We start from the raw sequence: 21693 nt of genomic DNA, 5'->3' as shown, positions 1-21693 counted from the left end.
ATGATCTCAGGGTTCTGAAGCTGAGCCCCAATCTGGGCTCTGTGCTCAGTGGGAAGCCTATCTGAGATTCTCTCCCTCTGCCACTGCCCCTCCCTCCCTCACACTCTCTCTCTCTTTCAAATAAATGATTTTTTAAAAAACAAACAAAAACCAACCAGACACAAAAGCATACATGCTGTATGCTTCCATTTGAATTGATTCTAAAACTGGCCAAGCCCATGGGTAAAAAATGGAGCAGCAGCTGTAAGTAAGTGAGAGGGGTTAACATGGAAGAGGCATGAACTTTCTGAGGTGAAAAAAACATTTCATATCTTGATAGGGGTGTGAGTTACCTTGATATATCACTTAGTCAAAATTAGTAAGTCTAACCCTAAAAATAAGTCTATAAAAAATAATACACAACTGGAAGAGATGGGAAGAGGGGTGAGATATAACTGAAATAGGCATGGCAAAATGTTGATGCTATTAAAGTTTAATGATAAATACACAGGGATACATTATATTATTCTATTTACTTTGTATATGCTTGAAACGTCCCTTACTAAAAAACTTCCACAAACAATTGCCAAATTCTCACTATTTGTTAGAAGCACTAAAATACAAATGATTGGTTGGTTTGAGGCCAGACTACTGAACATCAGGGCCCAGTACAAAAAAGCAAATTAGATTGTGTGGTTTTTTTTTTTTTGTTTGTTTGTTTGTTTGTTTTCCTTCTGAGAGATTTTGATAAGTTTTCCACTCCCTATCCTAAAGAATAGAGTGTGAGCTCCCCAACATGACTTTCAAGATCCATTATACCAAACACAGAAACCCAGAGCAGTGTGCAGATTTTTCTGTAATATTTAATCCTACTTACTACTTAGACCATCTCTGTGAAGGTTATTATACCATTTTATAGGTAAAATAATGATATTAATAAAATGACCTGAGAAGGATAAATAATAAATGGCAGCACCTAGAGAAAATTCAAGTTTTAGACTCCTCCTTTAGTTTCTCTCTATACGATTCATTCTTCTTACTCTGTGGTGGGAAGAATTGTAAGATGGCTGGCAGTTTTCCAATCCCCTGCATTTTGTCCTGTTATAAAACCCTTCTCTTGAGTATGGGCAGGGCCATGAATATGATGGGATATCTCTGGTTACTAATCACTTGACTTTGAGTTAATCAAGAGGGAGAATGTCCTGAGTGGGTCTGATCTAATGAGGTGAGTGTCTTAAGAGAAGGTGAAATAGAAGCTCTCTCGTTGGCCTCAAATATGAAGTAAACTGACCTGTTGTCTGTCAAAAGGCCTATGGAGGAGCCAACCCAGGGAATCTCAGCCAACTCTACAATATCAGGCTGGTGAGGCCCTGAGCAGAGGACTCAGTTAATCCACAGAAACTTTGAAATAATGAATGTATTGTTTGAAGCAACTAAATTTGTGGTCATGTTATGCATCAGTAGAAAATAAATACATCCTCCTTTCTTCTCCACCTATTTCTCTCAATGTTCCAATCACTCTCAACTTTTCTTAGTTTCCTAATTAAAATATTACTTGCAATGAGTATGGTTTTGCAAGGAATGTTCACTTTGCCCAAAATTCCCTTTTCCTCTTTTCTGCCTACTGAATACTTCCCATCATTTAGGATCCAGATGAACACATCCTCTCCTAGAAGCCTTGACCTCTCCAAACAGAGTTCATTCCTCCCTGTTCTGCACTCCTACAACATTCTGTTCTCTCTCTCTCTCTCTCTCTCTATCATTCTCTCTCTCTCTCTCACACACACACACACACGTGACTTAATCCACAGCAAGAACTTACATTATTCACTTAGAACTAGGATAGTACTTAGATCCTGGTAGCCATTCAGTAAATAGTTAAAGGGTTAATACACCTATTGTTTTTCATTCAAATGCTTCTGATGTTTAATTAATCTAACAGATATTGCTCTTCAGGTCCTCTTATAGCTTCTGTGAAAAATAAAAAGATTAGTAGGTCATGTTTCCTGTTTCAAACAGGAGGTGTAAGATTTGCACACCAACAATAATTATGAGAGCAGGACATGATGTGTGTCACATACGACACTGGTCTGGGGAGGACTCAGGGAGGGAGACAGAGGCTCCGAAGAATGGAGAGGAACATACATATGGCTCCAGCCACATCCTTGTATTTTAGGGAACAACAGTTTGCCATCTTTACCAAGGAGACAGGATCAGGAATGGAAGAAAAAATGGCCCCTCTTATCTTTCAGGTGGCTAACCCACAGTCCTCTGTGAGCAGACTGGAGCACCCACGCAGCTGTGAAAACCGCCAGAGGCAAAGTCAGGTCACAGAGCGGAAGAAAGTTGTTGAGCAATGTCAACGTCCCTCTAAGACCCTGTGGACAACCAGGCCATGAGAGATGCTGAGCCACAAAGTCTTGCTTGATGTTGTGTGTGGTGCTACTCACAGAAGCGGGTTCAACTGCTTGCTGTTGGTGTGAAACCCAAGGAAAATGTCCCCACAGCTGCTGATGTCAACATGTGCAGCATCAGACACCCACATCCTGTTGCCTTACAATTGCACTAGTTGTCCTTTTACATGATATATCAAAGAGGATATGTCTTTTTTTTTCCCCCAATAGACATCTTTCATTTCTCAGCAGAGAAGACCTATGTGTTTGAGTCCTGCTAACATCCACTAAATGTGGGCCTGCTAATTTCCTCTCTAATGCTTTACAGCTTGTGACACATACCAAATGGTAACTCAACACACTTAATCTTTTGGTTTCAATTAAATACTCTCTTCTCTTCCTTCAGAAATTCTCATCTACTTAGTTTGCATCAAATAAACTTGCAGAGAATTATATAGTATCTATAATATTAAAATCTACTTAAATTATAAACAAGTTAGACATTTGGATCCAGTTGCTTCTCTGAGCTTACAAAATGTTGTCATTATAGAGTTGTGATTATGCTTAACCTGGTTCCATGTTTTTGAGCCTTATCCACCAATTAACCAGGCTGAAATAGTCATCAGATCATTATACCAACCTAAGGACTCAGATTGAGCCCATTATTTTGAAATGAACATTTTTAGCTTTGGAGAGGAGAGTAGGAAGGAAAAAGAGTTCAAGATTTATTGGAAATTGACAGTGGAGAAACTTAGTGTTTTTTTCTAGTTGGAATATTCCCTCTGTTCCTACTTCTTTGAATCATTTATGGGCTAAATTTGATAGTACCCAGGTTACCTTAATAAGGTTCAGAGAGGGGCACCTGGGTGGCTCAGTGGTTAAGCCACTGTCTTCAGTTCGGGTCACGATCTCAGGGTCCTGGGATCGAGCCCCACATCGGGCTCTCTGCTCAGCAGGAAACCTGCTTCCTCCCTACCTCTCTGCCTGCCTCTCTGCCTACTTGTGATCTCTCTCTGTCAAACAAATAAATAAAATCTTTAAAAAAATAAAAATAAGGTTCAGAGAGAATCACCTCCCTTGGCAGCTACCTCACTGTGGGACTTTCCAACACTTTTCCTGGTCTCTAATGCACTCATTGTAGTGATGATGACACATGTCTTGGCAAGGTATCTCCATGTTCAGAAGTAGAACAGCTCCAGTGTTCTTGATTCTATTTTAGACTTGTACTAAAGTTATCTGCCGACCACAGTCTGACTTCTTTAAACCTCATCTAATTTTGTCCAGATTTAGTTTGGTCAAGCATATTAATTTGCTAGGATAAAGAGATAATATTGCCTTCTAGAGTTGAAGCTAAATATTAGAGATAATATTGTGTTAAGCCATACATTTTCTAATGTGGTGGTCTCCATTTAGGTTGATAAATGCTTATGAGGTACCATTAGCTTTCTCACAAAATGTCATGTGGAACATGAATTTCAAAAATATGCTCATAACTTGGAAGGTATCAAGGAGTGCTTACTAAAGGTTTTGCATTTCATTTCTGTTAACTGGTTTTAGCTTTTCTTAGTAGGCTTTTGTATTGAACCATGGACTAGCCAAACTAGATTCTAAAAGTCTGAAGATAATTTGTGATGGAAAGAGGAGAAAAGACATATTAACAAGTTTCAAAAGTTAATCTCTCTCTGAAAAAATGCCAACATACTTGCATTCACCATATGTTAACATCCCTTTTGCAAGTATATATACCAACTGTTAAATAAGTATTTTGAATTCTTCAACAGTGGTACTTGTTCACTTGTCAACAGTTCAGGTTTAGAAATGCACATTTTTGCCTATATAGCTGAGTTCATCACCTTCCATTCTTACTATTTCATTAAATGAATGAAAGTGAATAAATGAAAGAATAACATTATGAATTATAAATGTTGTAAATCCAATATTATTAAAACAGATAAAAGTATGATGATAAAATAGCACTGAGTAGTTACTGTACTAAATAAGGCCAACTGTTCATTCCACTGTTAAAGTACAAAATTAAAGAATTGCAGAGCATACTGGAGGTAGATCACCAAAGATTATTCTATTAGCAGATATTTACTTAAGAATATCATAACATTTAGTTTAGTCTCTGAAAATAAACTAGTCTGTATTCAGTGCTCATACTTTAGATTGTTTTGCTTATTTTCATGAGTACATAATGTACCAAAGAATGCTACCAACTGTAGTTGTTTGAAAAGTGGTGTTGGAAGTCAGACAGATCTGGGTTGACTTACCTAATGAAAGTTACAAATTATCTAAGACTTTGAGTCTTAATTTCCTCATCTGAAAAAGTCTGGTGTTTATTTTGTTATGTTTAGAGTTATTTACAAGAAGTGAAAGATAACACATCTTTCTGGATATGAAAAGGACCTGTCATAGTACCTGGTATGTGATAGGCTTTCATGAGATGCTAATTTTATATAAAAAGCTGTATATCACATATGTCCTAACTGTGGGCTGATTTCTGAATATATTCCCCCCCAAAATTGGAATGTATCTATTACACACTAAATAGTGTGGCCCATCTTATGCTGGTAGAGGTAGATAATAAAGAGTACAGAAAGGGAGCTTCATCTGCTCTTAGTGCCTGCCAGCACTCTTGAGAAAGCTCGTGAAGGTCCTTCATATCCATCTGGGCATGACCTACAGAGCTGTACCAGGCAAAAATGCTCTGGCTCATCACTCAGCCAACTCACCTGAATGAAGAAGAGGAAGCATCCTGTATTCGTCAAGGTTTTCCAGAAAAAACAAGTCAACAGGATGTGTATATATAAAAAGAGAGATGCGTTTTAAGGAATTGATTCTCATGATTCTGGAGGCTGGCAAAGTGGCAAAACCGCAGATCCGGCCAGCAAGCTGGAGACACAGGGAAAGGTGAATGCTGAAGCTCAAGTCAGAAGGCCATCTGCTGACAGAAGTGCTTCTCCCAGGATTCCAGTTGTTCTTGTTCTTGTTCTTGTTCTTGTTCTTGTTCTTGTTCTTGTTCTTGTTCTTGTTCTTGTTCTTGTTCTTGTTCTTGTTCTGTTAAGGCCATTAACTGATTGGATGGACCCCACTTACATTATGGAGGGTAATCTGCTTTACTCAATGTCCCCTGACTTAAATATTAATCTTGTCAAAAAATACCTTCACAACAACATCTAGAAAAAACGACCAAATATCTGGGTACAGTGTCCTAGGCAAGTTGACACATAAAATTAACCATCATACATTTCATGAACATCATCCTCAACAGATGTTGACAAGTTCAATGGCTAAGATCACAAGTTTCAAGCCCCAGCAGAAATTTATTCCAACTCTGACTCCAATTTATCAGCTCTATGAAAATTGTTAATTTTCCAAACCTTATCTGTAAAACAAGAATCAAGATACTTACAGCAGAGGTTTGTTAGGGTTGTATGAAGAAAATGATATGATGAGGTTTGCCTATTTGGAATTTTACCTGTCAAATACCATGAATTCAATAACCAATTAGTATCTTTCCCTGGTGAAAACAAAACAAGAAGTCTGGTTAAAAGAAAAGAAGCCCATAAGATTTGTTGATGATTCTGCCTTGGTTAGTACCTGACCCATCTCAAACTATATTTCTTCTAATATAATGCCTTTTTGTTGTTAAAATAAAATAAGTAAAATACTCCATTTACTACTTTGTAAAACAGACTTCCCACCCAGTTTGCCTTCCTGTACCTTTTCTCTCTTGTCTGTCTGCTCATTGCTATTCTCTTCTGGACATTTTTGTCATAGGCAATTTCCAGGTATAGGTCAGTAGATGTTACAGGAATAACAAAGGAAAGGAAAAGCTTCCTGCACATCTATCCTTGTAGGCACAAAATTAATCACACATTCTCAGTAAAGAGGCCAAGTAAGTCAGCCCTGCACTTGAACTTGTTCTCTCCAAATAAATGGTTGAGATAGGAATATTGATTAATGCATTTGAACAGAAATGTATCAGTGCTTTCAAAAGAGGACTACTTTCTCCATTCCCATACAATTAGACCCACAAATAATATACACACACCCACAATCCACACTACTGTAGCAGAACATCCTAGGAGTGGCACATTACTACACAGAGAAAGCCTTGGCTTTTATCTGCAATGCCAATCCTCAAGTTAACTCTGCAACAATCCATTCCCTACCCCAACCTACGGCCTCAGAAAACTATGAGTGACAGAGTAAAATTATGACTTTACTCTGTCATGACAGAGTAAAATTAGACTTTACCCAAGTTTACTGTAATGGACATTGCTCCTAGATTAGGTAATTTAGATAACAGATCATGATTATTCATAGTAGCCATGTAGTTTAAAATAACAACAGGGGCGCCTGGGGGGCTCAGTGGGTTAGAGCCTCTGCCTTTGGCTCTCTCTGCCTACTTCTCATCTCTGCCTGTCAAATAAATAATTTTTTTTTAAATTAAAAAATAATAAAATAACAACAGTGATCACATCAACAACAGAGTCTGCTAGAAAATTTGATAAAGATCACAAAATCTGGGTGTGAGCCATTAGAGACTTACTGTGTTGCAAATATATTATTATGTTTGTGTAGCTTAAAGAATCCTGAGCTAAGAGACTGACACTCAGGTTCCAGTTTTGGACCTATTATCAACTATTGATCTTAAATAAGTCAATTGACCTTTCCGGGCCTCAGTATTCTTCCTGGTATTGGGATCCTTGCTAAGGGTGAGTGAAATATTGTAACTGAAACCATTTTATAAACTTAAATTATAGGCTAGTAGAAGTGGCTAGTAATAGGAGCTAATATTTATTGAGCAGTTGGTATGTGCCAGATTCTTTTTCAGTAGAGAGTGTGTGTATATGTGTGTGTGTTTCTCATTTAATTTTCATAACAATACTCAGAAAGAGAAATTGTTATTAAGCCCAAACCATAGATGAGGAAACTGAGACTAATAAACAAAGCAAAGGTCACAGGGACAGTAGGTGCTAGAAACAGACTTCAAATCCAAGGCATTCAGGTTATAGGTGCTTGGGCACTAATTTCTCCCATCTCCAAGGTTAGGAGATGAAGGATTGTTAACATGGAAGAACTAACACTGATTCATTTTGCAGAAGATGACACTGAGGCAAACTGAATGTGAAGTTCACACATAAAATACTAGACACATACAAGACTTTCTCTTGCTATTGATGTCAGTGATTTTTCTCTGAAGGGAGATGATAGCAAGGAAACTGTTAACCTGAATGGGATGTCAGACATAGATAGGAAGATTAAAAGCCTCGAAACTGGAATGTTACAGAGACAGATTGTGGGGCTGATGGAGAAAAAACCATGAGAGATATTGATAGAGGATACAGATAAGAAAAGGATACAGAACCTTACAGAGGTAAAGACTTCATTTCTTGGTTTGCTTTTTTCCTTGTATTATTATAGAAGGAAATAGCCAAAGCTGGAAAGTTCAGTGTAAGCTTTGGAATCAGTGCTGAACTTAAATCTTTGCTTTATGTGTACCATGAAGCAAGACATAATCAACTTGAAGAATTTCCATTCTATGCTGAGATTAATAAATGGGTCTTTTTCATTTAATGCATATATTGTTTTGAAGCCTTTTAATCTTATCTGCCACCACAGATACAATGAGAAATAATAGGAAAATTAATGAGACAATGCTTTTAAGATTTCCCTGACAAGTTTCAAAAGCATATCTAACTGTAGATGCTTATCTGTGATGAACTATTGAACCCTGCCAAGTGTGACTAGTTGAACCTTGTATATTGTGAACAACAGCTATAATAACCCAACAGTTGATGACTTCCAAGGAAGTATTAGCCTTCATCTCAAATAATCTTTTATATTTTGGCCAATTCATTTTGGAAATTTCTGTATTTTACATGTAGGTCAACAAAACCATAGCTCTCAAAAATTTACTGAAATAAAGACTGGTTTCACTTTAAAACCAGGGGATAGGGATTTGACTAATGCAATGTATTAAGCACAGAGAAAAAATAGGAGAAATAATCTAATCACTTGTAATATTAAAAATCTACCTTTTCAGTTTTGTTCTAAATATCACAATCCAGGGAAAAATGAGTCATTTGTGTTGGGTTATTTATTGCTTCAAATTCTTAAAACAATGCCTTTCTCAATACTATTCCCAGGCATAAGTACCCAAAACAAAGGAAGAAAACATTAATTAAATTGCATAATAGTCAATACTCCTATAAGTTTATGACTTAAAATAGTACATGAAAATAGCTTATTAAAAGTTCCCTTCTTTTGCAGAATTCTAATTTTTAAAAGGTAGTTAGCATAGGGCTCAGATGACCAGAAACTGGATTTAAGTCAAACTGACCCAGGGCTATAATCTTAACTTCTTCTGACAGAGAAAAATAAGAGCATGGTAATCATCGGGGCTATTTCACCAAGAACAGCAGAGTTGTATTTATTACCATCCTAATGGAGAGTCATTCCATGAATGGTTTTGTTTATTTCTTTGAAGGCCTGACTCCCTGGGGAAAGAAAGAGTCCTACTTGATCATATCTGTACCTTCCTTGAAGTAACAAATATCCTATGCAATGTAAAGGCATAACTGAGAAGAATAACTACTGTTCATTGAACACCTACTACAGACCTGTAATTACATGAATTTTCTCATTAATCATCACAACAATATTTAGGAGAGCATTATTATCTTCATTATACAGATGGGAAAACAGACTTCAAGAACACACATAACTTGTTTAATGGTGGCATGCATCCCATAACTATTACAATAATTATGCCCATAGTCCTTATTATTAAAAAGAAATGGCTTGACCCTGGAATTGTGTTGTAGCATGAAAGCTAGAAACTCATTATTTTACACAATGGAACATCTCATTCGCTGAAACATTTACACCTGTCTGTGATTTTGCAGAAGGTGAGAAACAGTTGTGGCAGACCAAGCAGGAATCTTGACATTTAGCCTTCAAACATATACTTTGATATGTTTCCTGACAATAGTAAACCCCGAAATTGTGCTTTAAAGAAAAAAGTTTATCCATGTGCTCTGCATTCATTCAAAAACAGTGATCACTGCTCACTGTTTTTTTAAAAAGGAAATCTCTTGGGCGCCTGGGTGGCTCAGTGGGTTAAGCCACTGCCTTCGGCTCAGGTCATGATCTCGGGATCCTGGGATCGAGTCCCATGTCGGGCTCTCTGCTCAGCAGGGAGCCTGCTTCCTTCCTCTCTCTCTCTGCCTGCCTCTCCGTCTACTTGTGATTTCTCTCTGTCAAATAAAAAAATAAAATCTTAAAAAAAAAAAAAAGGAAATCTCTTTTCTGAACATGTTTTTCAGTCAGAACTGAACAAGTGAGCAGGCAGTACGGTGGTAAAGGCTGACTTTCCACAGAAAGCTTGATGAAGAGTTGCCACTGAATAATGGAATCTGTGCCTATGATATAATTTGGCTGTTTAGGGTTCTCTTGCCTCAAACCTCCATGCCTTTCCCTGGAGGTCTGTAAAGAGATGGTATACCTTCCCCTTTGAGAAAACTAAAAGAAAAATTAACCTAATTTGAGCATAAGTATAGAAGTAAAATGATTCCCAATGAAACAGACACCATTTTAAAATAATGGTTCTGGGCGCTTGGGTGGCTCAGTGGGTTAAGCCGCTGCCTTCGGCTCAGGTCATGATCTAAGGGTCCTGGGATCGAGTTCTGCATTGGGCTCTCTGCTCAGCAGGGAGCCTGCTTCCTCCTCTCTCTGCCTGCCTCTCTGCCTACTTGTGATCTCTCTTTGTCAAATAAATAAATAAAATCTTTAAAATAATGGTTCTGACCAGCCTGACATGAAATACATGGCATGTCCTATAAGCTTCTTTCCTAATGACAAGTACAGCACCATCCACCATGTCCCTAGACCCATTCCTTTCTTTTTTTTCCCCAGCATATATTTCTCTGTGTCAAACCTCTCACTATATGCACTGTTAGTCTCACTAAAGTCATTGGGCACTTGTTGTCTTTTATCATTTAAAAAAAAACTTTATCAAGGGGAATGATATTTTTAAAAACTAAGATCATTGCTATTCACACACGCACACATACATATACAAACCAAATTAAAGAATGTAATTAAAGCCTTGCTGTTTGCTGCTAAGTGTTAGATTAGCTGACAAGATTGTTTTGTAATTTTATCTAATGCTTTTACAGATTTTTGAAAGCCCATTCTTTTCTAAATCTTAAGAATGAGCAATCATACTTTTTTTAGAAGAGCATAACTTACATGAATTTGTTCAAAAGGAGAAACTATAGAAACATTTAAATCCTACTTCTAAAAAAAAATTCTGCTTCTAGAATATATTTAAAACTTAATTAAGAGTGTACTGTTTAGGAACATATTTGAATGGATGTTTTAATATCTCAATTTCTGAAAAGGGACTATGATGTTTAAATCTTGGCCAATAGCTAATAAATTATTTAGAAACACACTAAGTCCTAGAAGTTCCCGCAATATTATACTCATTCCCAACAAACTGTATCATGGAGGTTAGCAAGATATTTACATGAACAAGGCCTTGTCTCATTGAGCCTCTCCAAATTCTAAGATTCCCATGCTAATTCATTCTAATAGTTCTGAAATTTACCCTGGTACAACAGAGACCTCAGGCACCACTCCACTGTTCCATGGAGCGGATGTTTTGGAACTCACATAATGACAGACAGACTTCTGTTATGAAAATTTCTAGAATGAGGGCTTTGGTCTAACTGGTCATGCATGTATTAAAACCTTTCACTCATCAGGACAATATTTGCACTTCTGCATTTATCTCATGGCAATCTCATCTTGGTAGAAAGTCAAGTTTCTTTTAACTTAATTGCATGCCCCCCCCCAATTTCCTTTTTCAAATTACATTCCTAACATTTGGAACATTAAGTCATCAAGACTGCACTTAAGGCTTAACTTTTTTTGAGCTATCATCTCAAATAATAGGCAAATGGGGAAGTAATGTCAATAGAAATCCATTACAAAACTAAGAACTTTAAATAACTGACACCCCAGCCTCTAAACAAGCAAGAGATACAAAGGGGTAACCTTTCCTAGGTTAAACTCTAGAAGACCCCCAGAGGGCATCCATGGCATAAAAGGAATATCTGTCTATCATGTGCCCTTAAGAAAATAAGACAAGTCATTCCCTTAGTGTCTAGGACTGATATCCATGTAATTCCTCGAGAACCAGGCAGACCAATGAGCCACTCCCTCCCAGAATTCTTGGCCAGTATTGTTGATAAGATTGTTGGGGATTTGAATATTTTTTTTAATCATCTGATATTGTTAATGTTTACTTAGCTTGGCCCATCCTGTCCCAGGGTGTGAAATACTCAGGGGCACAGTAAGGAGATGCTAACACAAAAGTACCATTCAAATCCACTAAATGCCACCTAGGTCTGTGCTTTCAAAGTAAACATCCCCTGTTCCCATCTTTGATTTCATTGACCCTAGCGAGGGGCAACCCATGGCCTTTACAATAAAAAGGTCTGTATTCAGTCTTCTCTGAGAGTTGGAATTCAAAGTTTTCCAAATATTTCTACCTAACTTTAATTCCCATTACCTTGGCAGACTCAATAGATATTTCCCTGATTTTACTCAAGTCCAAAGAACACATGTATGGGGCTATGTTCCTAGAGCTGAGTATGTATATAGAAGGAACTAGAAATGCCAAAGTTAATTTGCTCCTTTTAACTCTTCTCTGGTCATAAAAAAGATATTTTTAAAACTCGCTTGAACAGGACTGTATCCTCGAAATTTTGCCATTTATCAGTCCAAAGAATGGGCTTTCATTTGACTGCTGGCTTCTAGAGTTTTCTCCTCCCAAATTTCTACAACTATGTATATTGTCACATTTGCATAATATCTGAGTTACAAGAAATTAATGCAAAAAAGACACTGCCTCTGTTTCTTAAGAAGGTGACAAATTCATCAGGAGACAATTTAACCCCACCTGACAGCTATTATCAGGGTGCCACTGGGGTCCAAAGGTTGTATTTTATGCAATCTCAGGGATTTAAAGTGGGAGAGATTTTCAGAGGAATAGTTCCTGGCTGGTAAAATGATGCTTAGGATAACTTTTGCTGTCTACAGCATGACTACAAGAAAAAGATGGGCTTCATATGTAATTTCTAGTTAGGTAAGCAGTCCTTGGCTGCACATTTCCTATCAGAACCAAATTTAACCTTCACAAGAAAAGGGAAATCTTTAAATTATGAAAATTAATCTTGGCTTTCTAATGTATATGCATAAAGTACAGAGTAATAGAAAATACAGTAATAAGTAAAAGATGGGAATACTGGGTTCTAACCTGTCATGAATTATGACCCTGGGCAAGTTAATGGACTTCCCAGTTTTCAAGGGAAAATTACAAAGCTTTGAAAGCAGAAAAAGTCTAAATTTAAATCTCATCTCTGCCCCAGATTACCTGGACAAACTTAAACTAGTTCAAAGTGTATCTGTTTGCTTTCTAATTTTTACCATGGAAATAACAGGGACTATCTGAAAGAGTTGTTTTGCAAATAAATGAGATAACATATAAGGTTCCTAACACCATTAGCACTCTAAATATATGTTAATATATTTATATTGTTGAGAAAAATCTAGATAAAAACATTTTGAAGAATTTATAAGCTCTATTCAAAAGTAAGAGACTATTATTACTTATAGCCTATCCTTAATAACTACAAATTAATAGCAACAGAGAAGAATGTTCTTAGATGAGAAGTATTAATAATTTAAGGCTGGGGAATATAGTTTCAATATCTATTGCCAGTCTTATTCACCTTTTGCTTTTCAATGAGATGTTCTACTCTGATTAGAACAGCCATGAATAATTTCGTATCGGCCTAAATTTCAGAAAACATCATAATTCCACACCTTGCAATTCTTGACAAGAAATCAGCCTCAGACAACATAAATGGCAGCATTATGTACCCGCACCTGTAATGGAATTTTAATATTTACTTTTATAAGTGATGCATTCAACACAGACATTTGCATATAATTCTAATCATTGGTACATGTCCTGCTCTGGGTCATGGCTGGTGTTTGATCTTCAAGGATGACTTTCATAAGATCCTTACTATGCCAAAAAGGCATATGGAAAAATTTTATGGAAAAATTCCATAATTCATTTTATGAAATATGACTATATATACGAATGACTATTATGAAATATGACTATATATATAGTCATCCTATATATATACATACACATACACACACACACAAACACACACAAGACCCTCTTGCTGTTTCATATGAGCAATCCACTCCATGTTATAATATATAAAATATATAAAATTCTGGGTTATAGCCAAGCCTTCAGGATCCAGGAAACCTTCAAAATTCTATATTTTTATATAATTTTGATTCATCCCAGTCCTAATTGCTTCTATTTCTAGTGTTCCAACTCCATTCTTTTCATCTTCAGCCATTACAGCCCACAAAAACTCTGAAAAGCTTTCTCTCACAGAAACTACAGGTGTTAAAGATGGTAGTATTTAATAAAGGTTTTCCCTCCTAGATGAATTGAAAGGAAACTCTTAAAGAAGGGAAAACCTCCACAGTGAATGTGGGCAGCATGGCAAAGTTTTGTGAAAGCCACTGAGGCATAATTGTGGAGATCCCCATTATCAACTCTTCAATATACAGGACAGTATCCTAAGTGTGTCATCTGTCTGCAATCTATTTTATTAAAAAGAAAATCACTGGTGAGGTTGGATGTGGTGCAATGAGTGGCTAGAATGGAATTATATTCAAATCTCTGTTGAGTGCCTATAAGCAAGTCTCTTTGCTAGGTGCTATGAGAAAAACAAAGATGAATAAGTCAAGGAAAGGTAGACTTACCACGATTAACTACTGTACCAGATACAAAGTGGCCCATCAATAAATGTACTTTTAATGAATGTATTATTGCCAGTGTCCCAACAGAAATAAAAACAACACACTAAGAACACAGGAAAAATGAGACACAGGTCCTGGATGATCAGGATGGAGACAGCATTTTGGACTGAGACTTGAAGAACAAGTAGCATTTTAACAAAGACAGAATGGAGGGAAGACATGCCAAGGCAGGAAAGTGAGAGCGTCTGTGCCCACATGCGCCCTTTAAATGGTAGCCTGACACTGTTGCTTTATTTCGCAGACTCCATGTGTCACTTGGGGGAAAATTTAACCACGGCTCGGACTGTTAAAACTAAAGATGATTTGTCTTCTGATTCAACCAAGCCTTTTTGAGTTCCAGCTTCCCCAAGTACCAACTAGGGATAGTAACTCACCTCACAAAAGGGTGTCTGAAGATGGTACTCTCAGGATAGACAGTACCCAGCACCTACAAGGCCCTGACTGAGCTGTCACAGTATCAAATCAAGGGGCAGCAGCTGCTGCCTGTCTGAAACATTACATTTGCTTCCAAAGAATAATTGTGGGAATGCCTAAACATAATCAAAGCAACTATTTTTTCCTTTGAATTCAGCTTAGCTTACTCTCATGGTAATTTTATTTTTTTAGGCTTTTATTTATTTATTTATTTTTTAAGTTTTTCTAGATGTCCTCTCAAGTTAAAGGGAAGCATAATGTTCGGTTTGTGCTCTCAGAATCTCCCAGGCATGTTTGAACTCAGATCAACTGACACACATTTTAGAGATTAAAACTTAAAACTTGTCTTCATGATTCCCGAAACACAAAGATGGCTTCGTCTGATATTAACCTGTATTAGAATATTCATCTGTGGTGTTACAGTTCAAAGAACTTCTGAGAAAGCCTTTCAGTTACAAGTATGTGTGGTATATTGTATAGAATGAGATAATATTTTAAAAATATATTTATAAATAAACTCATAAAATATCCAGACTCCAGGCTTGGCTAAAATGTTAAAGTATGAAATACATAATCTCAAAATGGCAGAAACTGGATTGCCAAAGCATTCTCTGATTCATTGCTTAGAACAAAATCGCACTTTCATTATTAAATGCTTACAAACATAAGAAGCCATATGTCAATTATTTCATATGTATTTAAGTATATAAACCAAAATGGATTTTTTTAAAACTCTTGCATTTATTTATCAATCAAAGGAGTACTTAGGATTCAACCTAGAAAGTGGTAAATATAAAGCAAATGTAATAGCTAAGAGTGGGAAATTTAAATTAAAAAATAACTTTGGTAGGTGACCATTAAAAAAATCTTTTTTTATTAAAAATATCCTTTAGGTTGAATGAAAAAAAATTCACTTAGACATTCTCAAAATATAGAAAATAAAAGGGGATAGTGTATATCCCCTTACCCTTTGGAATAATTTGCTATCGTTTGGGGATAACTTGACAGACACATTTATATAGTGGCAGAGGAAAAAAAAATACCAGTAGTTAAGCATCTGAAATTATTACTATACCCATAAGTGAAAACAATAATGCTTACTGTGGGTAAGACATCCTGACATGTGGTGATTTTCTCCATTTTCCCAAGTCTTTAACTTCCTCAGATTGGAGATGCCACTTGTCCTGGAAGCTTTGGCCAAAGGACAAGAGATTGTAAGACAGGATACTGAGTGAACCATGAAAAAGAAAGGAAAAAGCTTACAGGGGTTTTTCTGATGTCTTATCATTATGAAAACAGAGGGAAATCTTGAATCTGAAAAGCCTTAGTCAATAAAGAGAAGCGTATACATTAAGATATCATTTTCAAAACAAGATTGCTTTGTATAACTACAGGGTCTACCAACACACACATATATTTCTGTGAATTAATACAAAAGCAAACTCTACCATGCTTAGTAGTTTATATCTTCCTTTTTCAGAATTACTTCACAATAAAAGGTGTAGACAGAGTGGTTCCTGCCCCTTGCTGTTGATGCTCACACTGAATTATTTTGGAAGCATTACAGATTATATTAATTAAAATCTCAACAGCAACTATCATCTATATGGTGTTTTACAAAGTGTTTCCTTCTATCTTATCTCTTTTAGTCCCAGAAACCCTAGAGATAGTTTTAGTAGATGTTGCTATCATTACTTATGTATAGATGATTCAGAAATCTGGAGAGGTTAAGTGACTTTCCCAAGATCATGTGCTCTGTTGGCACCAGTATGTAGGATTCTGTCCTGGATCTATCTTCTCCTAAACCTCTAATGAGTTTCCATATAAGAGTTCCACATAAACTCTCTCCCCTCATACATCCAACTTTTAACGGTTTGTGAAAAGTATTCGGAATATATAGATTATACTTGGAATTCCTTTTCTTTTTTCACCAAGTCATTGTCCTCTCTCATAAAGCTTATCAAAATTTCAGGGAACCCAAGAATTCTTGACAAGGTTATTCTCAAATAGAAGACTTACAGAGAGATATTCTGGTAAAACAAAATGAGGTTTATGTCTTCTGCCTATTATCATTCAAACATCAAATAGCCAGAGTGGTATAAACCCCTATATTGAAATAACAATGAGAGCAGATGTTCTAAATCTGCTTTGTCCAATGTAGGAGCCACCATGTGTGGCTATTAAATTTTAAATTAATTTTAATCAGTTAAATAACATAAAAATGGCAGCTCGTCAGTCACATGAAACACATTTCAAGGGCTCTATCGCCACACAGGGCTAGTGACTATTGTACTGGGCACCACAAATAAAGAACATTTCCATCATTGCAGAAAGTACTACTGGACGGTGCTGGTCCAGGTTGTAGCTGTTATTACCCATGTCTACCTGCGTCTTTCTCAAGCAACTCTAGCTCTGTGAAGCTGTCCTTGAGGGTGAGTGGCACCAGGGGTGTGTGTCTGTAATATGAACCATGACTCTATTCTCCCCACAAAGGCTAGCAAAACCAGCAAATCACAAACAAACACAGACTATTTGTGTGGCTTCTCCTGATGTGGGAGAATCTCTATGTTAATATCAATCAACCCTCAAGACAGTATCAGCAATAAACTTACATGAATAGAGCTGTGTAATAGGAAAGAAAGAGGGTTGATCACTAGTTGGGTGGGTTTGTGGATAGGGAGATCAAGTGAGAGGGATTAGCTTTTGGTGGTAGAGTAGTCAGGGCAGTAACAAGGAGAGGAGCTATCCCCATGAGAGAGGCCATGCAAAAAAGCCAGAAGGGTCTAGAAACACCCAGGAATATGTTCCCTCACCTCAACCTGGGGATTTTCTTTAAGGAACCAGATGGCTGCCTTGGCTAAGAGAGTGAAAATAGGGAAAAAGATGAAAAACTAAGTAGAAAGGGCTGAATATTGTTCTTACTGAATTGTCTGGCACAGATGGCCAGGCATTCCTGAACTTTTAAAGTAGGTTAATCTGAAAAGGCAGTGGTTTGGGGAACTGGAAAGCATTCAGGCCAGAATCCTCCATCTGCCACTTCCTAACTCCCTAGTGTTGGTCACATTTAACCTCAATGGGCCTTAGTTTCCAAATATATTTGTTCTACAGAGGGATAACCATATAGAAGGCATGATGCCTGAGAGGGTGACAAAAAGAACTTACACAAATAGATAACTATCATCTAATTCCATGAATGCAGGGACGGACATATACAGATAGCTGGGGAGATTTCCAGAGTCTTGAAAGAGTCTGTAGTGGAGAAACTGGTATCTGAGCTAACCTAAACCATTGAGGACAAAGAGCAGTTGGGGAAGAAATAAATAGGTGGGCTTCATAGAGAGAAGAGTGCATGAATAAAAGAAGGGAGGAAAATAGATGATAGATAGATAGATACAGCATTTGTATTGATATTCTGAAAATCAGATCAATCCCATCCCACAGTGAAGGGAAAGAGACACTTACAAAACAAGAAAACACTCTATACCTGAACAGGTTAAGAGTTAAAGGGAGTGATGAAAAATTATTGCTTGAAAAAGAGAAAAAAAAAAAAAAAGGAGTGGCTAGAGATACAACATAAATCCTTTCCACTAAAGAAAACCTTTTCTTTCCTTTCCTTCTGCCTCTGCCTTTGGGTTTCATTAGCATCTGCACAAGATAGTGGAGCAACTGCCATCACACAAACTCCCTTTTCTTGTCAGACAGGTTGCACCAATGAATCTCTGATAGCAGACACACTAAGCTGGCCCTTTCAGATCTCACCAACAACCAGCACTCCTGCACATTCAAGCTTTTCATTCCACCATCACTGGGAATCCCTTTCCCATTACTCTTAAGATTGAGGCTGGAAAAGGACTTCTCTTACATCACCTGTTCAAACGATTGAGAGAGAAAACTTCCTTTGATTGCCCTAAATTCTAATCAGAACCTACAGACTCATTACTCACCTCTTTCTGATTCCAGACATCTCTTGAGGTTCCAGTTTTTGGTGTCTAGACATCTCTTACTTGGAATCCCAGGGTCCCTGGGTGATGTTCAGAAAAGAGCAACTCACTATCTACACCCTGAGAGACCAGCAGGTGAGAGCCCTTGATCCATTCCCCTGTGGGACTATTCTTTCTGGATGCAAGGGACTAGATGAGGTACTCTCATAGATGTATTTTGTCATCACTGTTTCAATTTTTTTTTATTAACAACAAAAATAAAAATGGAAAAAAATAACTCATTACTGACACTATTTGCTATTGGTTATTTTTGATACTTAAACAACAACACTTCACCTTCCTGAAACTGTTCACAAATTTGTGGATTAAAAGAAAGATATGCATATTCTCCTGGGACTGTTGGTGGGTAGGGAGGTGTGGAGGAACAAGCTTTGTGATCATAATCACAACTCTACTATCCCCACTATCACTAGCCCAGAAGCAGGAGAGACAGATGAGCATCACATTCACAAACGGGGAGGGGACTTGGGTCTACAGCAACAAATGTCAGCAACCATGGACCCACAGGCCAAATCAAGCCAATCACCTGTTTTTGTAAATGAAGTTTTACTGTGACACCGTCACACTCATTTGGTTGCATATCATCTCTGGCTGCTCTCTTGCTGGGAAAGTTGAACAACTGCAACATAGGCCATGTGATCCACAAAGCCTAAAATATTTACTATCTGGACTTCTACAAAAAAGAAACTTTTGACTTGATCCAAAGTACAGCAGAGACATGCATAGGAAAGAGTGTCCTCAATAGTTACCATGTTTTAGTTCATTTGACAAATACTCGTGGTTCCAGAGTGCTAGGCTGAGATTACACATGGCACAGAGCCACTGGTCTCTTGCTTCAAAAGCTTACAATTGTCTCAGGTTTTATTGTAATGGTCCTGTTGAACCTTTTTTTTAACTTTTTTTCCTGTTTGTTAGAGGGTGCAGACAAGTATTATAATGTAGTAACAGGCATAGAATAGGTTATCAGTTACGGTTACCAAATAAATTTAACTCCCAGTTAAATTCAGCAAATACGTACTAAGTTGACATACTAACTATGAACAAAACCAAATGCTGTAAAATTATTCTCTCCCTGAATGGTGCATCCAGAGAGAGCCAAAGAGACATTTTCAATGGATTTAGTGTTTTTATCTCACCATCAGGGCAACATAAGGTAATGATGGATAGAGGAGATGGACTTTAAACATTAGGACAAAGCCATCTCTAATGTGAGATACATGTGTCATGCTATTTTTAAATGATGCTGGGGTGCCTGTGTGGCTCAGCTGGTTAAGCATGAAACTCCTGATTTCCCCTCTAGCCATGATCTCAGGGTTGTGAGATCAGTCCCCATATGGAGCTCTATACCCAGCATGGAGTCAGCAGGAGATTCTTCCTCTCCGTCTCTGTCTCCCTCCATGCCCCTGCCCCCACCCTTCGTGTTCCCTCTTTCTGTCTCTCTCTCCATCTCCTCTCCCTCTCTCTCTCAAAAAAAAAAGTGATGTTAACAATTGTTCCATTTTTAAAAAAATAATAAAAAGGAGTAATATTTGTAAAAAGGAAGAAGAAGAAAAGAAGATCCTTCTCTCCTTTCTGGTAGAAGGGAGAGAAGGAGAATCTGTACCTAGGGCACAGGAGAAAAAAACAAGTTGAATAATTCATGAGTCTTGAGAAATGTAAGGAGTGCTCATGTGTACAAGTATATATCTCCACTAAAAATTCCTGGCTTAACAAATCTGGGCTCTGAGTCTTGTGATAATAAGAAAAGAGAATGGGATGGGGCACCTGGGTGGCTCAGTGGGTTAAGCCACTGCCTTCGGCTCAGGTCATGATCTCGGGGTCCTGGGATCAAGTCCCGCATGGAGCTCTCTGCTCAGCAGGGGGCTTGCTTCCCTTCCTCTCTGCCTGCCTCTCTGCCTGCTTGTGATCTCTCTCTGTCAAATAAATAAATAAAATCTTTAAAAAAAAAAAAAAGAAAAGAGAATGGGAGGGAGAAAATCTGGAGGTTGTTGAACTTGTCACGTATCTGTAAAATCTAGACCCAGAGTGTTTGCAGGGGCAGAATGGAAACCTAGCAGCATGACAGACAGAGAGTCCTGCACAACCAGTCCTTAGAGACAGAGACACTTGTGAGAGGCGGCATGGTGTTTGCAGTCTGAACAGATGAGAGCATTAATCCTTCTCATCAGACTTCACGGCAGTAGCAGATACTTAACTCACACACACAGATAATGTATAAAACCAAACAGAGAAGGAGTTTGTTGTGGGCGTTTTAAAAATCAAACCTGGACTATATTAGCTAAGTCTTAAGCAAACCCTAAATGTAAAACATAAGGGAGAAGTGGCTTGTTTTCAGGTCACCCCTGAAGGGCCTTCATCGGGTCTCAGTTTGTCACAGTAGCAGACTGCAGATTTTTTCTCCCAAGCATTTCCCAAGAAGGATTTTCTGATTTGTCACACATGTTCCCATTCATTGGTCCAGTGCCCTGGCAGAACCAGAGATTCTAAACTTGTCCGGAAACGGGTTTCATAATTCATCATGCATACCACTCTGCTTGGCGCTGAGAGCAGTGGCCTGATCCAAGAGCATGCTCTTGGACATTCACGGTTGACTAAAGGGACCAGATTTTTGATAAACTAATGTAGGACAAAGGGGGAAGAATAGCCTGCTAGCACAGCCGCTGTGGCTGGGACAGAGAAGGGAGTGAGGCTGTGGTGAGTGGGGGGCTCCCTGGGATGGGCATCCCATGAGACAAAAGTGTGACAGTGCTGGCTGAGGAAGGTTTCTCCCTGCAGCAAGGGGAGATGGGCTAGAGGACTGGGGAGAGGCAATAGAAGGATGAGAAAGGGGAGGACAGGAAGAAGGGAAAAGGGGAGCCTGGTGAGAGAGCAAATGTTCCAGGACAGATCATTTTGGAAAACACGGTGCCTGCCAGCCAGCCCAGGAAGTTCATGTTGAGGGCCATCCTCAATCTAGGGCATCCATTAACCTT

The 21693-nt window shown here is 37.9% G+C and overlaps 1 long non-coding RNA gene across 1 annotated transcript in view; it reads right to left on the bottom strand.

Annotated features, from left to right (window-relative positions):
• LOC309869618 overlaps positions 1-15905 on the bottom strand; it is a 205382-nt gene extending 189477 nt beyond the window's left edge. The window contains exon 1 of the long non-coding RNA XR_014314292.1: positions 15822-15905. This is a non-coding gene — a long non-coding RNA (uncharacterized lncRNA). The remainder of the gene's footprint in view (positions 1-15821) is intronic.
• Between the last annotated feature and the right edge of the window lie 5788 nt (positions 15906-21693).

This window comes from Mustela nivalis (assembly GCF_964662115.1).
Source record: "Mustela nivalis genome assembly, chromosome: 7".
NCBI classification, from domain to species: domain Eukaryota; kingdom Metazoa; phylum Chordata; class Mammalia; order Carnivora; family Mustelidae; genus Mustela; species Mustela nivalis.
Note: the sequence above shows the minus strand (reverse complement) of the source record. Positions and strands in the feature narration are given on the sequence as shown.